This window comes from Eptatretus burgeri, chromosome 3, assembly GCF_056783735.1.
Source record: "Eptatretus burgeri isolate ZD-2024b chromosome 3, Ebu_testis_v1, whole genome shotgun sequence".
NCBI lineage: Eukaryota > Metazoa > Chordata > Myxini > Myxiniformes > Myxinidae > Eptatretus > Eptatretus burgeri.
Window position 1 is genome coordinate 12,519,560 of NC_140963.1, and position 7,500 is coordinate 12,527,059.

The 7,500-nt window shown below is 39.7% G+C and overlaps 1 protein-coding gene and 1 pseudogene across 3 annotated transcripts in view; one reads left to right on the top strand and one right to left on the bottom strand.

Annotated features, from left to right (window-relative positions):
- LOC147029406 (polypeptide N-acetylgalactosaminyltransferase 1) overlaps positions 1 to 7,500 on the bottom strand; it is a 472,683-nt gene that overhangs the window by 154,714 nt on the left and 310,469 nt on the right. The gene's annotated exons all lie outside the window — the stretch shown is intronic.
- Positions 6,198 to 7,500, top strand: part of LOC147029407 (uncharacterized) — a 1,670-nt pseudogene continuing 367 nt past the window's right edge.

The following is a 7,500-nucleotide window of genomic DNA, read 5'->3' on the forward strand; positions in this document are numbered from 1 at the left end:
CAACAAGGAAGAACCTAACGACTTCAGGATCTCCGAGAAAGAGCGATAATATTAAAATTTTGTGTCTTTTTCGCTGCGTCGTGCTGCGAACGCTGGCTCAAAGAGAGCTCCGCGTTGTTCTTCTTCTTTTTGTTGTTCTTCTTCTTCTTCTGGTGAAGACAAAACCTTTATGACGCGGCTCTTGGACACATTTGTCCTTGTTTTTAAAAAAAATTTCATCAACCGCTGTCACAACAGGAACCCAATGGGTTCACGGGTCGTCGAGTCCTCTATAAAACTCTGACAAGTCTGATTTCAAAAAAAAAAAATGAAATGGATATATTTACTGATAAAAGGATATAACACACATACAAATGCATCTCCACAATTTCACAAAATGATTCCACCGATAATCTTCTCGGGTCGTATTGCATTTCCGCCGTGTCGAGACTTCGACATGCTGCTTTACTCTCCCCAACAAATTGTATTGTATTGTGAAAAGCTTATAGTTTCCTCCATCTCTCTATTGTTCCTTTTGTCCATCTTCTTGAGAGCATACAATCAAGATATTGATTTTGTGCAACATTCGGGACTGTGCCACAAATTTACCCCCCCATGAACTGATAATCTTGTCCTAGCTACCACACGATGCCAGAGAAAACGATTTGTGTGATCACCGAGGCCATTTCAAGATCTTTTGCAAAGTGATCCCCCAATCTTTCTCCCAAAGAGCGCATTAAAACAATTGGTGTTCATCATTTACAGTAGTCACTGGTAATATATGCTGAACATGTGTCTATTGTGGGATTATATGAATGGTAAAAGTATCATAGTCTCCGAGTATATTATGATGAACAATGTTTTCACACATCTTACTTCATAATGTACCAGCACATTACTCTGGGGTGACTGCATCACCCCCCAACCCCCGCAGTGACTGACTGTATCACGAACATTTTGTAGCAATTTTTGGAGGATATCAAATAAAAATGTTGCGCCAATCTTCCTTCAGACCAAGTGCGAGTTCAGTGATGCAATACAGTGTGTTGACTGTGGCTCTCAGTTGACATTCTGACATCCCATTATGCTTTGATTGCTGTTAAATTGGGTTCTACCTGGTCAGTAGAGCAGAGTTGTCATTCTGGTAGATGTGAGTGCCCGCATCGAGTTACTAAGAAAAAGGGGGTCGTGTTGAATTGTTCAAAATGTCGATTAAACAATATTTATACTTAAGCATTGTAGAAAATGCAAATGAAAGGTATGAAAGGTTATTTTGAAGTCTGCATGTAATGAACCAATACGTATGATAATATTGTGTGCATGCAGCTATTAAAGTGCAATTAAAATAATGCGCCTAATAAGCTGTTTGCCAATTTATTTTGATCAAGAGTGATTTGAAGCTGGAACCACGCAGGGCTGTGCATTCTGAAATGTGTGACAGTGTTTGAAACAGCTTGCTCGGTCGGCTGTACTGTGACGATATTCCATTGATAAATAAATAAATAAAAATAAACTAGAACTGCCACTTTATAACTGCTGGCAGTGATGACCGGGTACCCAGTCCGTCCGCCTTTGATACAACATGGGACTTTCTGCAGATGACAGTCGCAAAGTTTCGCATTCATGGGGAAAGTGGTTCCAGAAAAAACATTATTGAAGAGTGATGCAAACAGAGGCCTGCTTCGATATGGTGTGGGACTGAAGAGCTGCGAACCGGGCAGCAAAAAGCGTTCAATTTCCTTATTACTGGCGAACAGATTCAAATAATTAAATAATTCTGGCTGCCAAACCGTGTGACCGATCAGGTTGAAATTTTAAACTTTTGTTTCTCATGTCGGCTAAATTAGAAATTTGAAGTTTCGTATATATAGAAGCAGTGGTTCCAGAGTAAACATTAATTAATATTTATCCTTCAATCCAAGATGGCGGCCAAACCATGTGACTTGTGATGTCATAATTTTCACCACATGTGCAAACACAATCGTAGACGATAAGTGCAAATTTTCGCTTCGCTAGGTTAAGCAGTTCCAGAGAAAACATTATTTAATATTTTTCTTAAAACCAACATGGCTGCCAAACCCTGGGCCCGATCCCGTTGAAATTTCAAACCCTCATTCCGCATGACTGTTGCACCATAAAGGTGATGTTTCACATTTATTGATGCAGTAGTACCAGAGTAAACATTAATTAATATTTTTCCTTCAATCCAATATGGCTGCTAAACGTTGCATCGTACCTCAAAAGGGGGTGGGAACTTTTTATTCGTCATGGAGAGGCGGTCATAGTGGTCGAGTTTCGCCTGGATCTGTTCAGTCGTTTCAGAGAAAAAGACGTTTGAAGATATTGTTTTTCAATCCAAGATGGCTGACGAACCATGTGACCTATGACATCAGAAATTTATATTCTGCTTCCAACTGGGTATTGGAACACGTTTGTGAAGTTTTGTGTTAATCGGTAAAGGTGCGTTTTTCTATCCAAGATGGCCGCCAAACCATGTGACGTGTGACGTCATAATTTTTATCATGCGTGCATACTGCCCTCTCGATGATAATTACAAATTTTCGATTCGTTTGGTTAAGCGGTTCCAGAGAAAACATTATTTAATATTTTTCTTAAATCCAAGATGGCGGCCAAACCATGTGACTTATCAATTCGAAATTAACAAACTTATATCGCCTTACTCTCCCGAATATAGTTCTGAAATCTCCCCTTCAGTGGACCAGCGCTTTTGGAGAAGAAGATGTTTGAAGGTTTTAGGGTTTTTTCAAGATGGCCGCCAAACCATGTGACCGATCAAGAAGAAATTAACAAACTTGAGAAAGGATCTCATAGGGAATATATCTGTGAAGTTTCGTCTTGATCTGTCTTGCCCTTCTGGAGAAGAAGATTTTTAAAATTTATTCATTTTCAATCCAAGATGGCTGCCGAACCTTGTGACCTATGATATCATAAATTTAAATTCTGCTTTCCATCGTCGACCCGAACAAGTGTGTGAAGTTTCGTGAAAATCGGATAAGGTCTATTTTTCTATCCAAGATGGCCGCCAAACCATGTGACTTCTGAGGTAAAAATTTTTTACCATGTATGCAGACTTGAGGGAGGAAGGCACTTGCAAATTTTCGCTTCGATGGCTTATGAAATTCCAGAGAAAACATTATTTAATATTTTTCTTAAATCCAACATGGCGGCCAAACCATGTGACCTATCACTTCAAAATTAACAAACTTGCATCACATACATGTCCCGAATATAGTTGTGAAATCTCGCCTTCATGGGACCAGCGCTTCTGGAGAAGAAGATGTTTGAAGGTTTTAGGGTTTTTTCAAGATGGCCGCCAAACCATGTGACGTATCAACAACAAATTAACAAACTTGAAAGAGGACATCACGAGGAATGTACCTGTAAAGTTTCGCCTTAATCTGTCCAGCCCTTCTGGAGAAGAAGATTTTTAAAAAAAAACACTAAAAAACAAGATGGCGGCCAAATTACGTCATCGATGACGTCAAAAATAACATTTTTGTCGATGAATTTTGCTGTAGATGACGCTCAAAATTTTTCAGATTTTTCCTATATGGCGTTCTACTTGACGAATTTTCACCGGTATATCGCTTCACCTATGACGTCACGAAAAATCACACGTGTTCCCCATAGGAAGCTTAGTAAAATGTATCAAACGAAAAATTTTTCCATTGCACGGTTTCCGAGATACAGATGTCCAAAGTTTATCGCTTTTTTCAAGATGGCGACCGTACCACGTGACCAATGACGTCATAATTATAACGTAATTGTGCTATCAAAAAAGATACACACTATGGTGAAAATTTCCTGTCGATCGGACTTAGTATTCCAGAGAAAATGATTTTTAAAGCGAAAAAGGGTGCAAAATGCCGGCGGAAAAATAATAATAATAAAAATAATAATAATGCGTAATAATAAACAGAAGAAAAACAATAGGGTACCCTGTACTCACAGGGTACCCTAATAAACAATCACTCAACAGTAGATTTATTTGTATGAAGCCTGTGGCTGCTTGGCTGCATCGTTTTCTATAGGTGCAGCAGTGCTGCTGTGTACCTAACCCTATGCTATAAACTGAGAGGTGCACCTAACCTGAACCTGAACCCTAACAGCCCCTGTTACCAGCATGCTGGTATTCATTTTGCTGATCTTAGAAGGATGACAGAATGAGTCAACCATACTTGGTGTTAATTCAATGGCCTGACAGGGGCTTGAACTCAAGAACCCCAAGAATCTTAAGCCAGCGACTTTAACCGTTAAGCCAACACCAGGCCTACTGTACAGTAGATCATTTGAAGTTACATTTGCAGTTCACTGGAGGAATGCATATGAAAAACGTGAAAATAATAACTCGCATTTGAAAAACTAGTACATGCCCGTAAAAAAATAAAATAAAATATAATGAAAATAAATAAATAAATAAATATTCAAACCGCGAGCAACAAACAACAACCACGCAGGCCGTTTCTTCACTCTCGAGTGCCCGTACGTGCGTGGCCCGGAAGTTCGAATATTATTCGCAGTTACGATTATTCGCAATTTATTTTTAATACCCAATTATTCAATTAGCGCCAACGTATTTTACCTTTTCGCAATGTTTTGGCAAGGAAAAACAAAAAGAGAAGAGAAGAGAGAGAAAAAATTTACTTCCTGGTTCGGAGCATACCAGCACTCTGATGTTACCGAAATTTATACACCGTCTAATATGAAAACGATCATAACTTGGGGCATTGTGTTTATCTATAAATGCGCATAAGAAATCGAGAAATTATTAGAATACACGAAGTCATCATTATCTGGAAGTCCGTACGTTGTAACCCGTAATGGATCCGGAAGCCCGTATGTTGTAACCCGTAATGGTGAACGCGACTGAGCTTCCCTTTCCCATCGGCCACGCCCACGCAACAACATGTCTATCATTGGTTTGGTAAATAAATGGCCATAACTTGGGAAGCACTTGTCCTATTAATATCAAACCTTGAAAAGGCACATCCTCAGATCCCCAGCAATATACCTGGCAAGTTTCAATTAGATCGGACCAGCGGTTGTTGAGAAACTGCGGTCTCTCTCACTCACTCACACACACACACACACACACACACACACACACACACACACACACACACACACACACACACACACACACACACACACACACACACACACACACACACACACACACACACACACACATTGCTGGAATTATAAATAGATAGAGAAGGCCTTTGAAAGAAAAAAAACTAAACCATGATGCAATGCAAGGCAACAAAAACATCTCCTGGTTTTTGAGGTACACAAATCACATTTCCCGATGCCAAAAGAGTGACAAAGCAGCAGCAGCCAATTGAAATCACACCTGCATGCACATGGCACATGTTTTATGTTAACAATTATGTTGTAAAACCTCTGATTGATGTTCTTCTATTTTTTTTTTATCACTCATTGTCACCTCTGCCACCGCTCGTCTTGGCTCTGGGGGGGGGGGGGGGGGAGATCGTGTCCATTACTCTTCTACGGCGTTACCTCGGATTTTATTGTTCTATATACTAAGACCTTCAAGAAAAGTCTGGGTAACACTTCCAGACCAAGTACGTTTTCTCTACAGCCCCGGCCAAACATTTACGGTCACGCCCGTAGTTTTCGAAATTGACGATATCGGAGTTCCTGGGAAAATATCATTATCCAGCACACACAAATGGTTTATTTTGATCTGGTTTGATTTTTGGAGTGCAATTAACTAATTTCTATTGCGATTTGTTACCCTAAATGCATTACAAAAACAAGAAATTGCTATATTTTAGCCAATTTTTTCAATGGAATCACATTCGGGTTGAAACATACCTCAGTTTCCAGACAGTGCTATTACCTAACTATCGTTTCAAATGGACCCAATGAGAATCAAAACAACCTTGCAAATGTTTTATACACAAACAATTTAGATGTAAACGGGAGGAATTTATCTACAACAGTTTAATTTCAGAGGAGTCGTACTTTTGGTCCAATAAGCGATTTGACGATTTTGATATTTCCTTCACTGAATCACAGTATTTACGAGCAATAGAATGATTTAACACTGTATGTAACCTTTTCGCGTTTTGATGAGAGTTCCTATTTTTTACAGGGAAACAACGAAGAGTGATGGCCACTAACCTCCCGCCCAGCACCAGGACAAGTTGGTGAGGCACTGGAATAGGAGCTGGATGACGTCTTCTGAGCACATTGATAACTTGAATCCAGTTGCAGCAATGGAGTCTGTGGAACTGTCTCAGTCATCTAAAGAAGCTTCTTTCGATGTGACGAAGTGTGTTATTTGCCAAAAGTCGACAAAAGTGAAAGCTGTGAGCACAAGCAATGGTTGTAAACGAATTCGAGAGGCCAGTGCCATACACAATGACCATGTTTCCAAACTACTGAAGCTCGTTGAAGGTGATGGATTCGTGACCAATCAGTGTTATAAGACCAATCAGTGTTATAAGAAATACACCATGAAATCAGTCTTGTCTCGCATGAAGAATAGGGATATTCTGAATGAGCAGCAAACCACTGAAGAACCAGCTCTTTCTCAGGACTCGAGATCTCAGAATAGAACCACTCATTCACAGAGTATCGGTCATCCCCCGCCTAATCCCGAGATTACTGCAAAGTCAGTACGAGACATGAAATGCATTATATGTGACAATAAATCTTATAAACAAGTCTGTACTAAGTATCGTACTGGTGAATCAAATCGCGCTGCTTTATTTCTTGCCGCAACCAATTTCTTTCAGGATGCTGTCTTCACCCGAACATGTGACCTTCAGGATTCGCATTCAGTTTTCGGAGCGGATATATATTATCACAAAGACTGTATGGTAAAGTATATGTACAGGTATGAGTCACGCACGCAGGACTTTATGCCAAAACTAACCTCAAAACAACTTGCATGGAATCAAGTCGTGTCCGAACTAGAACAGGGATTGAGAGACGGTAAAGGCTACGAATTGAGTGGAACTTGAGATCATTTGAATACACTTACTAGCGATCAATCCCATTTTCGCAATAGAGATGTTAAAATTTTCTTGATAAACCACTTCGGTAGTAAGATAGATTTCACATATCCCGATGCTTTGCACAAATCAATGATGGTATTTAGTAAACCGAATAATGTAGTAAATGTGTTGGCTGAGCGCATTCGCTACATTGATCCTTTACAAGTCCGTGCTCGTGTGATTCGGAAATCTCTTAATGATTATGACTTTGGCCTTGAAGATTTTTTTGCTCAAGATTGCTCAAGATTTGCTCAAGATCTAAAAAATGCGTTGATTGGTATGAATATTCCAGAACCTATTGTCAGATTTTTTTGGATATTTGTACAATTTTAACCCTGAAACGTATCAAAAAGCAGCATAAGCTGTCATGAGTGAGGAGAAACGTGCTGTAGATGGAGGAGAAGAAGACGATTGTGATGAGGATGTAGTAGACGAAGAAGTGCCGAGTGTAGATGGTAACCTATCCACAAAACGC